The 16,878-nt window shown below is 31.7% G+C and overlaps 7 non-coding genes across 7 annotated transcripts; all 7 read right to left on the bottom strand.

Moving 5' to 3' along the window:
• Window positions 1–1,806: 1,806 nt before the first annotated feature.
• TRNAV-CAC (transfer RNA valine (anticodon CAC)) lies at window positions 1,807–1,880 on the bottom strand. Its single transcript has one exon. It is a non-coding gene; the product is annotated as a tRNA-Val (tRNA).
• Window positions 1,881–5,465: 3,585 nt separating this feature from the next.
• TRNAV-CAC (transfer RNA valine (anticodon CAC)) lies at window positions 5,466–5,539 on the bottom strand. The gene has a single exon. It is a non-coding gene; the product is annotated as a tRNA-Val (tRNA).
• A 1,771-nt stretch (window positions 5,540–7,310) lies between these two features.
• On the bottom strand, window positions 7,311–7,384 carry TRNAV-CAC (transfer RNA valine (anticodon CAC)). The gene has a single exon. It is a non-coding gene; the product is annotated as a tRNA-Val (tRNA).
• Window positions 7,385–11,008: 3,624 nt separating this feature from the next.
• Window positions 11,009–11,082, bottom strand: TRNAV-CAC (transfer RNA valine (anticodon CAC)). The gene has a single exon. It is a non-coding gene; the product is annotated as a tRNA-Val (tRNA).
• A 1,775-nt stretch (window positions 11,083–12,857) lies between these two features.
• On the bottom strand, window positions 12,858–12,931 carry TRNAV-CAC (transfer RNA valine (anticodon CAC)). The gene has a single exon. It is a non-coding gene; the product is annotated as a tRNA-Val (tRNA).
• Window positions 12,932–14,955: 2,024 nt separating this feature from the next.
• TRNAV-CAC (transfer RNA valine (anticodon CAC)) lies at window positions 14,956–15,029 on the bottom strand. The gene has a single exon. It is a non-coding gene; the product is annotated as a tRNA-Val (tRNA).
• Window positions 15,030–16,804: 1,775 nt separating this feature from the next.
• TRNAV-CAC (transfer RNA valine (anticodon CAC)) lies at window positions 16,805–16,878 on the bottom strand. Its single transcript has one exon. It is a non-coding gene; the product is annotated as a tRNA-Val (tRNA).

Below are 16,878 nucleotides of genomic sequence, written 5' to 3'. Positions count from 1 at the left end.
AATATTGGTTGTGTGGGAATTCCTTGATATGTTTCTAAAGGATGCCACTTCTCTAGCTCCTGAAAGAGTAGTGGAGTTCTCCATTGATTGATCAGGTAAATATTTAATTTATTAGATTTAATCCTACTAGACTTAATCCTAGTAGATTTAAGAAGATTGATGGGGTTATAAGGATGAATTGACTCTCTTCCAATTCCATGAATATCAGTCGTAAGAAGAAATCTATTTTCATTCCTTAGAATACACCAATCTAGATGACGTGATGACCACTCCTTTGGAAGGTACGCTAATCATGATCAGTTGCTTGTCTGAGAAAGATAAAACTTTTCTATTGATTCTCACCATGGATTCAAGATAAAAGAAGAATATCTTGCAAATTTTGGATGTGTGTGAATTCATTGATATGTTTCTAAAGGATGTCAATTCTCTACCACCTGAATGAGTAAATGAGTTCTTTATTGATTGATCTAGTAAATATTTAAAGTATTTTATTGTTAATTTTATGTTTTTTCAATTATAACTTGTGAATGTGTTAGTACAAAAAATAAATGTTGTTTGAAATGATTTTTCTACTAAATAAATGAATTAAAAAATATATATTTTTATTTATTTAATTTAATCATACTAGATTTAATCAGTATTAATATTAGTTTCTTTATTATAAGTCTTGATTAAAAAATTAGATCACAAAAGGGAAATATATTGTAGAAGTTTGGTTAATATATAAAAAACAAAGTTGTCTGAGCCAAGGTTCTAACAGGTGACCTCTACCCTCTAGTGTGGGAGACTAGTGTCATAACAAACTATCCCACCCAGACCTTTTTGGGGTAATTCACATTTTCTTATTTTGGCAAAGTGTGTCCAACGACTTCAGTTAGAAGCTATACTTCTACTATCTTAGTTGGCTATCACCACTACCGCTGATAGTAGTGTAGAAACTCAATGGATCTGTGAGAATAGTCCAGTATACGTTAATGACCATGTTTTTTAAATTGATCTAATATGTCTGTCGTTTAGAAGATTGATGTGGTTCTGGGGATGGATTGAATCTCTTCTTATTCCTTATATATCGGTCGTAAGAAGAAATCTATTTGCGTTCCTTCAGATGACACCAATCTAGATGATGTGATGACCACTCGGTTACGAGATAATTCCTTGATATGTTTCTAAAGGATTCCACTTCTCTACCTCCTGAAAGAGTAGTGGAGTCCTCTTCAGATTGATCTAGTAAATATTTAAATTATTTTATGATAATTTTATGTTTTTTAAATTATAATTGTCAATGTGTTAGTATTAAAAATAAATGTCGCTTGATATTTTTTTTATACTAAATTAATAAATTAAGAAAATATACTAAATTAATAAAAAGGAATTATATGGTAGAAGTTTGGTGATATAAAAAAGCCAAAGTTGTCTGAGCCCAGGTTCTGGGGATGGATTGAATCTCTTCTTATTCCTTATATATCGGTCGTAAGAAGAAATCTATTTGCGTTCCTTCAGATGACACCAATCTAGATGATGTGATGACCACTCGGTTACGAGATAATTCCTTGATATGTTTCTAAAGGATTCCACTTCTCTACCTCCTGAAAGAGTAGTGGAGTCCTCTTCAGATTGATCTAGTAAATATTTAAATTATTTTATGATAATTTTATGTTTTTTAAATTATAATTGTCAATGTGTTAGTATTAAAAATAAATGTCGCTTGATATTTTTTTTATACTAAATTAATAAATTAAGAAAATATACTAAATTAATAAAAAGGAATTATATGGTAGAAGTTTGGTGATATAAAAAAGCCAAAGTTGTCTGAGCCCAGGTTCGAACTAGGGACCTCTAGTGTGTGAGACTAGCGTGATAACCAACTACACCACCCAGACCTTATTGTATAGCTTCACCACTGGGGACCTCTTGAGTTAGAAGCTATAATTTTACTATCTTCGATGGCTATCACCACTGCCACTAATAGCAGTGTAGAAACCCAATGGATCTATGATAACCAACTACACCACCCAAACCTTTTTAAATTGATCAAATATGTATGTAGTTTAAGAAGATTGATATGGTTCTATGGATGAATTTCCTCACTTTCAATTCCATTCCTTCAGAAGAAGCCAATCTAGATGCCGTGATGACCAATCCGTTGGAAGGTACACTAATCATGATCAATTTCTTGTCTGAGAAAGATAAAAAATTCTCTTGATTCTCACCATGTATTCAAAATAAAAGAAGAATATCCTGTAAATATCGGTTGTGTGGGAATTCCTTGATATGTTTCTAAAGGATGCCACTTCTCTAGCTCCTGAAAGAGTAGTGGAGTTCTCCATTGATTGATCAGGTAAATATTTAATTTATTAGATTTAATCCTACTAGACTTAATCCTAGTAGATTTAAGAAGATTGATGGGGTTATAAGGATGAATTGACTCTCTTCCAATTCCATGAATATCAGTCGTAAGAAGAAATCTATTTTCATTCCTTAGAATACACCAATCTAGATGACGTGATGACCACTCCTTTGGAAGGTACGCTAATCATGATCAGTTGCTTGTCTGAGAAAGATAAAACTTTTCTATTGATTCTCACCATGGATTCAAGATAAAAGAAGAATATCTTGCAAATTTTGGATGTGTGTGAATTCATTGATATGTTTCTAAAGGATGTCAATTCTCTACCACCTGAATGAGTAAATGAGTTCTTTATTGATTGATCTAGTAAATATTTAAAGTATTTTATTGTTAATTTTATGTTTTTCCAATTATAACTTGTGAATGTGTTAGTACAAAAAATAAATGTTGTTTGAAATGATTTTTCTACTAAATAAATGAATTAAAAAATATATATTTTTATTTATTTAATTTAATCATACTAGATTTAATCAGTATTAATATTAGTTTCTTTATTATAAGTCTTGATTAAAAAATTAGATCACAAAAGGGAAATATATTTTAGAAGTTTGGTTAATATATAAAAAACAAAGTTGTCTGAGCCAAGGTTCTAACAGGTGACCTCTACCCTCTAGTGTGGGAGACTAGTGTGATAACAAACTATCCCACCCAGATCTTTTTGGGGTAATTCACATTTTCTTATTTTGGCAAAGTGTGTCCAACGACTTCAGTTAGAAGCTATACTTCTACTATCTTAGTTGGCTATCACCACTACCGCTGATAGTAGTGTAGAAACTCAATGGATCTGTGAGAATAGTCCAGTATACGTTAATGACCATGTTTTTTAAATTGATCTAATATGTCTGTCGTTTAGAAGATTGATGTGGTTCTGGGGATGGATTGAATCTCTTCTTATTCCTTATATATCGGTCGTAAGAAGAAATCTATTTGCGTTCCTTCAGATGACACCAATCTAGATGATGTGATGACCACTCGGTTACGAGATAATTCCTTGATATGTTTCTAAAGGATTCCACTTCTCTACCTCCTGAAAGAGTAGTGGAGTCCTCTTCAGATTGATCTAGTAAATATTTAAATTATTTTATGATAATTTTATGTTTTTTAAATTATAATTGTCAATGTGTTAGTATTAAAAATAAATGTCGCTTGATATTTTTTTTATACTAAATTAATAAATTAAGAAAATATACTAAATTAATAAAAAGGAATTATATGGTAGAAGTTTGGTGATATAAAAAAGCCAAAGTTGTCTGAGCTGAGGTTCAAACTGGGGACCTCTAGTGTGTGAGACTAGCATGATAACCAACTACACCACCCAGACCTTATTATATAGCTTCACCACTGGGGACCTCTTGAGTTAGAAGCTATAATTTTATTATCTTCGATGGCTATCACCACTGCCACTAATAGCAGTGTAGAAACCCAATGGATCTATGATAACCAACTACACCACCCAAACCTTTTTAAATTGATCAAATATGTATGTAGTTTAAGAAGATTGATATGGTTCTATGGATGAATTTCCTCACTTTCAATTCCATTCCTTCAGAAGAAGCCAATCTAGATGTTGTGATGACCAGTCCGTTGGAAGGTACACTAATCATGATCAATTTCTTGTCTGAGAAAGATAAAAAATTCTCTTGATTCTCACCATGTATTCAAAATAAAAGAAGAATATCCTGTAAATATCGGTTGTGTGGGAATTCCTTGATATGTTTCTAAAGGATGCCACTTCTCTAGCTCCTGAAAGAGTAGTGGAGTTCTCCATTGATTGATCAGGTAAATATTTAATTTATTAGATTTAATCCTACTAGACTTAATCCTAGTAGATTTAAGAAGATTGATGGGGTTATAAGGATGAATTGACTCTCTTCCAATTCCATGAATATCAGTCGTAAGAAGAAATCTATTTTCATTCCTTAGAATACACCAATCTAGATGACGTGATGACCACTCCTTTGGAAGGTACGCTAATCATGATCAGTTGCTTGTCTGAGAAAGATAAAACTTTTCTATTGATTCTCACCATGGATTCAAGATAAAAGAAGAATATCTTACAAATTTTTGATGTGTGTGAATTCATTGATATGTTTCTAAAGGATGTCAATTCTCTACCACCTAAATATTTAAAGTATTTTATTGTTAATTTTATGTTTTTTCAATTATAACTTGTGAATGTGTTAATACAAAAAATAAATGTTGTTTGAAATGATTTTTCTACTAAATAAATAAATTAAAAAATATATATTTTTTTTATTTAATTTAATCATACTAGATTTAATCAGTATTAATATTAGTTTCTTTATTATAAGTCTTGATTAAAAAATTAGATCACAAAGGGAAATATATTGCAGAAGTTTGGTTAATATAAAAAAACAAAGTTGTCTGAGCCAAGGTTCTAACAGGTGACCTCTACCCTCTAGTGTGGGAGACTAGTGTGATAACAAACTATCCCACCCAGACCTTTTTGGGGTAATTCACATTTTTTTTATTTTGGCAAAGTGTGTCCAACGACTTCAGTTAGAAGCTATACTTCTTACTATCTTAGTTGGCTATCACCACTACCGCTGATAGTAGTGTAGAAACTCAATGGATCTGTGAGAATAGTCCAGTATACGTTAATGACCATGTTTTTTAAATTGATCTAATATGTCTGTCGTTTAGAAGATTGATGTGGTTCTGGGGATGGATTGAATCTCTTCTTATTCCTTATATATCGGTCGTAAGAAGAAATCTATTTTCGTTCCTTCAGATGACACCAATCTAGATGATGTGATGACCACTCGGTTACGAGATAATTCCTTGATATGTTTCTAAAGGATTCCACTTCTCTACCTCCTGAAAGAGTAGTGGAGTCCTCTTCAGATTGATCTAGGAAATATTTAAATTATTTTATGATAATTTTATGTTTTTTAAATTATAATTATCAATGTGTTGGTATTAAAAATAAATGTCGCTTGATATTTTTTTTATACTAAATTAATAAATTAAGAAAATATACTAAATTAATAAAAAGGAATTATATGGTAGAAGTTTGGTGATATAAAAAAGCCAAAGTTGTCTGAGCCCAGGTTCGAACTGGGGACCTCTAGTGTGTGAGACTAGCGTGATAACCAACTACACCACCCAGACCATATTATATAGCTTCACCACTGGGGACCTCTTGAGTTAGAAGCTATAATTTTACTATCTTTGATGGCTATCACCACTGCCACTAATAGCAGTGTAGAAACCCAATGGATCTATGATAACCAACTACACCACCCAAACCTTTTTAAATTGATCAATTATGTATGTAGTTTAAGAAGATTGATATGGTTCTATGGATGAATTTCCTCACTTTCAATTCCATTCCTTCAGAAGAAGCCAATCTAGATGTTGTGATGACCAGTCCGTTGGAAGGTACACTAATCATGATCAATTTCTTGTCTGAGAAAGATAAAAAATTCTCTTGATTCTCACCATGTATTCAAAATAAAAGAACAATATCCTGTAAATATCGGTTGTGTGGGAATTCCTTGATATGTTTCTAAAGGATGCCACTTCTCTAGCTCCTGAAAGAGTAGTGGAGTTCTCCATTGATTGATCAGGTAAATATTTAATTTATTAGATTTAATCCTACTAGACTTATCCTAGTAGATTTAAGAAGATTGATGGGGTTATAAGGATGAATTGACTCTCTTCCAATTCCATGAATATCAGTCGTAAGAAGAAATCTATTTTCATTCCTTAGAATACACCAATCTAGATGACGTGATGACCACTCCTTTGGAAGGTACGCTAATCATGATCAGTTGCTTGTCTGAGAAAGATAAAACTTTTCTATTGATTCTCACCATGGATTCAAGATAAAAGAAGAATATCTTGCAAATTTTGGATGTGTGTGAATTCATTGATATGTTTCTAAAGGATGTCAATTCTCTACCACCTGAATGAGTAAATGAGTTCTTTATTGATTGATCTAGTAAATATTTAAAGTATTTTATTGTTAATTTTATGTTTTTTCAATTATAACTTGTGAATGTGTTAATACAAAAAATAAATGTTGTTTGAAATGATTTTTCTACTAAATAAATAAATTAAAAAATATATATTTTTATTTATTTAATTTAATCATACTAGATTTAATTAGTATTAATATTAGTTTCTTTATTATAAGTCTTGATTAAAATATTAGATCACAAAAGGGAAATATATTGCAGAAGTTTGGTTAATATAAAAAAACAAAGTTGTCTGAGCCAAGGTTCTAACAGGTGACCTCTACCCTCTAGTGTGGGAGACTAGTGTGATAACAAACTATCCCACCCAGACCTTTTGGGGTAATTCACATTTTTTTATTTTGGCAAAGTGTGTCCAACGACTTCAGTTAGAAGCTATACTTTTACTATCTTAGTTGGCTATCACCACTACCGCTGATAGTAGTGTAGAAACTCAATGGATCTGTGAGAATAGTCCAGTATACGTTAATGACCATGTTTTTTAAATTGATCTAATATGTCTGTCGTTTAGAAGATTGATGTGGTTCTGGGGATGGATTGAATCTCTTCTTATTCCTTATATATCGGTCGTAAGAAGAAATCTATTTGCGTTCCTTCAGATGACACCAATCTAGATGATGTGATGACCACTCGGTTACGAGATAATTCCTTGATATGTTTCTAAAGGATTCCACTTCTCTACCTCCTGGAAGAGTAGTGGAGTCCTCTTAAGATTGATCTAGTAAATATTTAAATTATTTTATGATAATTTTATGTTTTTTAAATTATAATTGTCAATGTGTTAGTATTAAAACTAAATGTCGCTTGATATTTTTTTTATACTAAATTAATAAATTAAGAATATATACTAAATTAATAAAAAGGAATTATATGGTAGAAGTTTGGTGATATAAAAAAGCCAAAGTTGTCTTAGCCCAGGTTCAAATTGGGGACCTCTAGTGTGTGAGACTAGCGTGATAACCAACTACACCACCCAGACCTTATTATATATCTTCACCACTGGGGACCTGTTGAGTTAGAAGCTATAATTTTACTATCTTCGATGGCTATCACCACTGCCACTAATAGCAGTGTAGAAACCCAATGGATCTATGATAACCAACTACACCACCCAAACCTTTTTTAATTGATCAAATATGTATGTAGTTTATGAAGATTGATATGGTTCTATGGATGAATTTCCTCACTTTCAATTCCATTCCTTCAGAAGAAGCCAATCTAGATGCCGTGATGACCAGTCCGTTGGAAGGTACACTAATCATGATCAATTTCTTGTCTGAGAAAGATAAAAAATTCTCTTGATTCTCACCATGTATTCAAAATAAATGAAGAATATCCTGTAAATATCGGTTGTGTGGGAATTCCTTGATATGTTTCTAAAGGATGCCACTTCTCTAGCTCCTGAAAGAGTAGTGGAGTTCTCCATTGATTGATCAGGTAAATATTTAATTTATTAGATTTAATCCTACTAGACTTAATCCTAGTAGATTTAAGAAGATTGATGGGGTTATAAGGATGAATTGACTCTCTTCCAATTCCATGAATATCAGTCGTAAGAAGAAATCTATTTTCATTCCTTAGAATACACCAATCTAGATGACGTGATGACCACTCCTTTGGAAGGTACGCTAATCATGATCAGTTGCTTGTCTGAGAAAGATAAAACTTTTCTATTGATTCTCACCATGGATTCAAGATAAAAGAAGAATATCTTGCAAATTTTGGATGTGTGTGAATTCATTGATATGTTTCTAAAGGATGTCAATTCTCTACCACCTGAATGAGTAAATGAGTTCTTTATTGATTGATCTAGTAAATATTTAAAGTATTTTATTGTTAATTTTATGTTTTTTCAATTATAACTTGTGAATGTGTTAGTACAAAAAATAAATGTTGTTTGAAATGATTTTTCTACTAAATAAATGAATTAAAAAATATATATTTTTATTTATTTAATTTAATCATACTAGATTTAATCAGTATTAATATTAGTTTCTTTATTATAAGTCTTGATTAAAAAATTAGATCACAAAAGGGAAATATATTGCAGAAGTTTGGTTAATATAAAAAAACAAAGTTGTCTGAGCCAAGGTTCTAACAGGTGACCTCTACCCTCTAGTGTGGGAGACTAGTGTGATAACAAACTATCCCACCCAGACCTTTTTGGGGTAATTCACATTTTTTTATTTTGGCAAAGTGTGTCCAACGACTTCAGTTAGAAGCTATACTTTTACTATCTTAGTTGGCTATCACCACTACCGCTGATAGTAGTGTAGAAACTCAATGGATCTGTGAGAATAGTCCAGTATACGTTAATGACCATGTTTTTTAAATTGATCTAATATGTCTGTCGTTTAGAAGATTGATGTGGTTCTGGGGATGGATTGAATCTCTTCTTATTCCTTATATATCGGTCGTAAGAAGAAATCTATTTGCGTTCCTTCAGATGACACCAATCTAGATGATGTGATGACCACTCGGTTACGAGATAATTCCTTGATATGTTTCTAAAGGATTCCACTTCTCTACCTCCTGGAAGAGTAGTGGAGTCCTCTTAAGATTGATCTAGTAAATATTTAAATTATTTTATGATAATTTTATGTTTTTTAAATTATAATTGTCAATGTGTTAGTATTAAAACTAAATGTCGCTTGATATTTTTTTTATACTAAATTAATAAATTAAGAAAATATACTAAATTAATAAAAAAGGAATTATATGGTAGAAGTTTGGTGATATAAAAAAGCCAAAGTTGTCTTAGCCCAGGTTCAAATTGGGGGACCTCTAGTGTGTGAGACTAGCGTGATAACCAACTACACCACCCAAACCTTATTATATATCTTCACCACTGGGGACCTCTTGAGTTAGAAGCTATAATTTTACTATCTTCGATGGCTATCACCACTGCCACTAATAGCAGTGTAGAAACCCAATGGATCTATGATAACCAACTACACCACCCAAACCTTTTTTAATTGATCAAATATGTATGTAGTTTAAGAAGATTGATATGGTTCTATGGATGAATTTCCTCACTTTCAATTCCATTCCTTCAGAAGAAGCCAATCTAGATGCCGTGATGACCAGTCCGTTGGAAGGTACACTAATCATGATCAATTTCTTGTCTGAGAAAGATAAAAAATTCTCTTGATTCTCACCATGTATTCAAAATAAATGAAGAATATCCTGTAAATATCGGTTGTGTGGGAATTCCTTGATATGTTTCTAAAGGATGCCACTTCTCTAGCTCCTGAAAGAGTAGTGGAGTTCTCCATTGATTGATCAGGTAAATATTTAATTTATTAGATTTAATCCTACTAGACTTAATCCTAGTAGATTTAAGAAGATTGATGGGGTTATAAGGATGAATTGACTCTCTTCCAATTCCATGAATATCAGTCGTAAGAAGAAATCTATTTTCATTCCTTAGAATACACCAATCTAGATGACGTGATGACCACTCCTTTGGAAGGTACGCTAATCATGATCAGTTGCTTGTCTGAGAAAGATAAAACTTTTCTATTGATTCTCACCATGGATTCAAGATAAAAGAAGAATATCTTGCAAATTTTGGATGTGTGTGAATTCATTGATATGTTTCTAAAGGATGTCAATTCTCTACCACCTGAATGAGTAAATGAGTTCTTTATTGATTGATCTAGTAAATATTTAAAGTATTTTATTGTTAATTTTATGTTTTTTCAATTATAACTTGTGAATGTGTTAGTACAAAAAATAAATGTTGTTTGAAATGATTTTTCTACTAAATAAATGAATTAAAAAATATATATTTTTATTTATTTAATTTAATCATACTAGATTTAATCAGTATTAATATTAGTTTCTTTATTATAAGTCTTGATTAAAAAATTAGATCACAAAAGGGAAATATATTGCAGAAGTTTGGTTAATATAAAAAAAACAAAGTTGTCTGAGCCAAGGTTCTAACAGGTGACCTCTACCCTCTAGTGTGGGAGACTAGTGTGATAACAAACTATCCCACCCAGACCTTTTTGGGGTAATTCACATTTTTTTATTTTGGCAAAGTGTGTCCAACGACTTCAGTTAGAAGCTATACTTTTACTATCTTAGTTGGCTATCACCACTACCGCTGATAGTAGTGTAGAAACTCAATGGATCTGTGAGAATAGTCCAGTATACGTTAATGACCATGTTTTTTAAATTGATCTAATATGTCTGTCGTTTAGAAGATTGATGTGGTTCTGGGGATGGATTGAATCTCTTCTTATTCCTTATATATCGGTCGTAAGAAGAAATCTATTTGCGTTCCTTCAGATGACACCAATCTAGATGATGTGATGACCACTCGGTTACGAGATAATTCCTTGATATGTTTCTAAAGGATTCCACTTCTCTACCTCCTGGACGAGTAGTGGAGTCCTCTTAAGATTGATCTAGTAAATATTTAAATTATTTTATGATAATTTTATGTTTTTTAAATTATAATTGTCAATGTGTTAGTATTAAAAACTAAATGTCGCTTGATATTTTTTTTATACTAAATTAATAAATTAAGAATATATACTAAATTAATAAAAAGGAATTATATGGTAGAAGTTTGGTGATATAAAAAAGCCAAAGTTGTCTTAGCCCAGGTTCAAATTGGGGACCTCTAGTGTGTGAGACTAGCGTGATAACCAACTACACCACCCAGACCTTATTATATATCTTCACCACTGGGGACCTCTTGAGTTAGAAGCTATAATTTTACTATCTTCGATGGCTATCACCACTGCCACTAATAGCAGTGTAGAAACCCAATGGATCTATGATAACCAACTACACCACCCAAACCTTTTTTAATTGATCAAATATGTATGTAGTTTAAGAAGATTGATATGGTTCTATGGATGAATTTCCTCACTTTCAATTCCATTCCTTCAGAAGAAGCCAATCTAGATGCCGTGATGACCAGTCCGTTGGAAGGTACACTAATCATGATCAATTTCTTGTCTGAGAAAGATAAAAAATTCTCTTGATTCTCACCATGTATTCAAAATAAATGAAGAATATCCTGTAAATATCGGTTGTGTGGGAATTCCTTGATATGTTTCTAAAGGATGCCACTTCTCTAGCTCCTGAAAGAGTAGTGGAGTTCTCCATTGATTGATCAGGTAAATATTTAATTTATTAGATTTAATCCTACTAGACTTAATCCTAGTAGATTTAAGAAGATTGATGGGGTTATAAGGATGAATTGACTCTCTTCCAATTCCATGAATATCAGTCGTAAGAAGAAATCTATTTTCATTCCTTAGAATACACCAATCTAGATGACGTGATGACCACTCCTTTGGAAGGTACGCTAATCATGATCAGTTGCTTGTCTGAGAAAGATAAAACTTTTCTATTGATTCTCACCATGGATTCAAGATAAAAGAAGAATATCTTGCAAATTTTGGATGTGTGTGAATTCATTGATATGTTTCTAAAGGATGTCAATTCTCTACCACCTGAATGAGTAAATGAGTTCTTTATTGATTGATCTAGTAAATATTTAAAGTATTTTATTGTTAATTTTATGTTTTTTCAATTATAACTTTTGAATGTGTTAGTACAAAAAATAAATGTTGTTTGAAATGATTTTTCTACTAAATAAATGAATTCAAAAAATATATATTTTTATTTATTTAATTTAATCATACTAGATTTAATCATTATTAATATTAGTTTCTTTATTATAAGTCTTGATTAAAAAATTAGATCACAAAAGGGAAATATATTGCAGAAGTTTGGTTAATATAAAAAAAACAAAGTTGTCTGAGCCAAGGTTCTAACAGGTGACCTCTACCCTCTAGTGTGGGAGACTAGTGTGATAACAAACTATCCCACCCAGACCTTTTTGGGGTAATTCACATTTTCTTATTTTGGCAAAGTGTGTCCAACGACTTCAGTTAGAAGCTATACTTCTACTATCTTAGTTGGCTATCACCACTACCGCTGATAGTAGTGTAGAAACTCAATGGATCTGTGAGAATAGTCCAGTATACGTTAATGACCATGTTTTTTAAATTGATCTAATATGTCTGTCGTTTAGAAGATTGATGTGGTTCTGGGGATGGATTGAATCTCTTCTTATTCCTTATATATCGGTCGTAAGAAGAAATCTATTTTCGTTCCTTCAGATGACACAAATCTAGATGATGTGATGACCACTCGGTTACGAGATAATTCCTTGATATGTTTCTAAAGGATTCCACTTCTCTACCTCCTGAAAGAGTAGTGGAGTCCTCTTCAGATTGATCTAGTAAATATTTAAATTATTTTATGATAATTTTATGTTTTTTAAATTATAATTGTCAATGTGTTAGTATTAAAAATAAATGTCGCTTGATATTTTTTTTATACTAAATTAATAAATTAAGAAAATATACTAAATTAATAAAAAGGAATTATATGGTAGAAGTTTGGTGATATAAAAAAGCCAAAGTTGTCTGAGCCCAGGTTCGAACTGGGGACCTCAAGTGTGTGAGACTAGTGTGATAACCAACTACACCACCCAGACCTTATTATATAGCTTCACCACTGGGGACCTCTTGAGTTAGAAGCTATAATTTTACTATCTTTGATGGCTATCACCACTGCCACTAATAGCAGTGTAGAAACCCAATGGATCTATGATAACCAACTACACCACCCAAACCTTTTTAAATTGATCAAATATGTATGTAGTTTAAGAAGATTGATATGGTTCTATGGATGAATTTCCTCACTTTCAATTCCATTCCTTCAGAAGAAGCCAATCTAGATGCCGTGATGACCAGTCCGTTGGAAGGTACACTAATCATGATCAATTTCTTGTCTGAGAAAGATAAAAAATTCTCTTGATTCTCACCATGTATTCAAAATAAATGAAGAATATCCTGTAAATATCGGTTGTGTGGGAATTCCTTGATATGTTTCTAAAGGATGCCACTTCTCTAGCTCCTGAAAGAGTAGTGGAGTTCTCCATTGATTGATCAGGTAAATATTTAATTTATTAGATTTAATCCTACTAGACTTAATCCTAGTAGATTTAAGAAGATTGATGGGGTTATAAGGATGAATTGACTCTCTTCCAATTCCATGAATATCAGTCGTAAGAAGAAATCTATTTTCATTCCTTAGAATACACCAATCTAGATGACGTGATGACCACTCCTTTGGAAGGTACGCTAATCATGATCAGTTGCTTGTCTGAGAAAGATAAAACTTTTCTATTGATTCTCACCATGGATTCAAGATAAAAGAAGAATATCTTGCAAATTTTGGATGTGTGTGAATTCATTGATATGTTTCTAAAGGATGTCAATTCTCTACCACCTGAATGAGTAAATGAGTTCTTTATTGATTGATCTAGTAAATATTTAAAGTATTTTATTGTTAATTTTATGTTTTTTCAATTATAACTTGTGAATGTGTTAGTACAAAAAATAAATGTTGTTTGAAATGATTTTTCTACTAAATAAATGAATTAAAAAATATATATTTTTATTTATTTAATTTAATCATACTAGATTTAATCAGTATTAATATTAGTTTCTTTATTATAAGTCTTGATTAAAAAATTAGATCACAAAAGGGAAATATATTGCAGAAGTTTGGTTAATATAAAAAAAACAAAGTTGTCTGAGCCAAGGTTCTAACAGGTGACCTCTACCCTCTAGTGTGGGAGACTAGTGTGATAACAAACTATCCCACCCAGATCTTTTTGGGGTAATTCACATTTTTTTTATTTTGGCAAAGTGTGTCCAACGACTTCAGTTAGAAGCTATACTTCTACTATCTTAGTTGGCTATCACCACTACCGCTGATAGTAGTGTAGAAACTCAATGGATCTGTGAGAATAGTCCAGTATACGTTAATGACCATGTTTTTTAAATTGATCTAATATGTCTGTCGTTTAGAAGATTGATGTGGTTCTGGGGATGGATTGAATCTCTTCTTATTCCTTATATATCGGTCGTAAGAAGAAATTTTTTTATTTTGGCAAAGTGTGTCCAACGACTTCAGTTAGAAGCTATACTTCTACTATCTTAGTTGGCTATCACCACTACCGCTGATAGTAGTGTAGAAACTCAATGGATCTGTGAGAATAGTCCAGTATACGTTAATGACCATGTTTTTTAAATTGATCTAATATGTCTGTCGTTTAGAAGATTGATGTGGTTCTGAGGATGGATTGAATCTCTTCTTATTCCTTATATATCGGTCGTAAGAAGAAATCTATTTTCGTTCCTTCAGATGACACCAATCTAGATGATGTGATGACCACTCGGTTACGAGATAATTCCTTGATATGTTTCTAAAGGATTCCACTTCTCTACCTCCTGAAAGAGTAATGGAGTCCTCTTCAGATTGATCTAGTAAATATTTAAATTATTTTATGATAATTTTATGTTTTTTAAATTATAATTGTCAATGTGTTAGTATTAAAAATAAATGTCGCTTGATATTTTTTTTATACTAAATTAATAAATTAAGAAAATATACTAAATTAATAAAAAGGAATTATATGGTAGAAGTTTGGTGATATAAAAAAGCCAAAGTTGTCTGAGCCCAGGTTCGAACTGGGGGCCTCTAGTGTGTGAGACTAGTGTGATAACCAACTACACCACCCACACCTTATTATATAGCTTCACCACTGGGGACCTCTTGAGTTAGAAGCTATAATTTTACTATCTTCGATGGCTATCACCACTGCCACTAATAGCAGTGTAGAAACCCAATGGATCTATGATAACCAACTACACCACCCAAACCTTTTTAAATTGATCAAATATGTATGTAGTTTAAGAAGATTGATATGGTTCTATGGATGAATTTCCTCACTTTCAATTCCATTCCTTCAGAAGAAGCCAATCTAGATGCCGTGATGACCAGTCCGTTGGAAGGTACACTAATCATGATCAATTTCTTGTCTGAGAAAGATAAAAAATTCTCTTGATTCTCACCATGTATTCAAAATAAAAGAAGAATATCCTGTAAATATCGGTTGTGTGGGAATTCCTTGATATGTTTCTAAAGGATGCCACTTCTCTAGCTCCTGAAAGAGTAGTGGAGTTCTCCATTGATTGATCAGGTAAATATTTAATTTATTAGATTTAATCCTACTAGACTTAATCCTAGTAGATTTAAGAAGATTGATGGGGTTATAAGGATGAATTGACTCTCTTCCAATTCCATGAATATCAGTCGTAAGAAGAAATCTATTTTCATTCCTTAGAATACACCAATCTAGATGACGTGATGACCACTCCTTTGGAAGGTACGCTAATCATGATCAGTTGCTTGTCTGAGAAAGATAAAACTTTTCTATTGATTCTCACCATGGATTCAAGATAAAAGAAGAATATCTTGCAAATTTTGGATGTGTGTGAATTCATTGATATGTTTCTAAAGGATGTCAATTCTCTACCACCTGAATGAGTAAATGAGTTCTTTATTGATTGATCTAGTAAATATTTAAAGTATTTTATTGTTAATTTTATGTTTTTTCAATTATAACTTGTGAATGTGTTAGTACAAAAAATAAATGTTGTTTGAAATGATTTTTCTACTAAATAAATGAATTAAAAAATATATATTTTTATTTATTTAATTTAATCATACTAGATTTAATCAGTATTAATATTAGTTTCTTTATTATAAGTCTTGATTAAAAAATTAGATCACAAAAGGGAAATATATTGCAGAAGTTTGGTTAATATAAAAAAAACAAAGTTGTCTGAGCCAAGGTTCTAACAGGTGACCTCTACCCTCTAGTGTGGGAGACTAGTGTGATAACAAACTATCCCACCCAGATCTTTTTGGGGTAATTCACATTTTTTTTATTTTGGCAAAGTGTGTCCAACGACTTCAGTTAGAAGCTATACTTCTACTATCTTAGTTGGCTATCACCACTACCGCTGATAGTAGTGTAGAAACTCAATGGATCTGTGAGAATAGTCCAGTATACGTTAATGACCATGTTTTTTAAATTGATCTAATATGTCTGTCGTTTAGAAGATTGATGTGGTTCTGGGGATGGATTGAATCTCTTCTTATTCCTTATATATCGGTCGTAAGAAGAAATCTATTTTCGTTCCTTCAGATGACACCAATCTAGATGATGTGATGACCACTCGGTTACGAGATAATTCCTTGATATGTTTCTAAAGGATTCCACTTCTCTACCTCCTGAAAGAGTAGGGGAGTCCTCTTCAGATTGATCTAGTAAATATTTAAATTATTTTATGATAATTTTATGTTTTTTAAATTATAATTGTCAATGTGTTAGTATTAAAAATAAATGTCGCTTGATATTTTTTTTATACTAAATTAATAAATTAAGAAAATATACTAAATTAATAAAAAGGAATTATATGGTAGAAGTTTGGTGATATAAAAAAGCCAAAGTTGTTTGAGCCGAGGTTCGAACTGGGGACCTCTAGTGTGTGAGACTAGCATGATAACCAACTACACCACCCAGAC

The sequence above is a fragment of the Lathyrus oleraceus genome, chromosome 5 (assembly GCF_024323335.1).
Source record: "Lathyrus oleraceus cultivar Zhongwan6 chromosome 5, CAAS_Psat_ZW6_1.0, whole genome shotgun sequence".
Taxonomy (NCBI): domain Eukaryota; kingdom Viridiplantae; phylum Streptophyta; class Magnoliopsida; order Fabales; family Fabaceae; genus Lathyrus; species Lathyrus oleraceus.
Note: the sequence above shows the minus strand (reverse complement) of the source record. Positions and strands in the feature narration are given on the sequence as shown.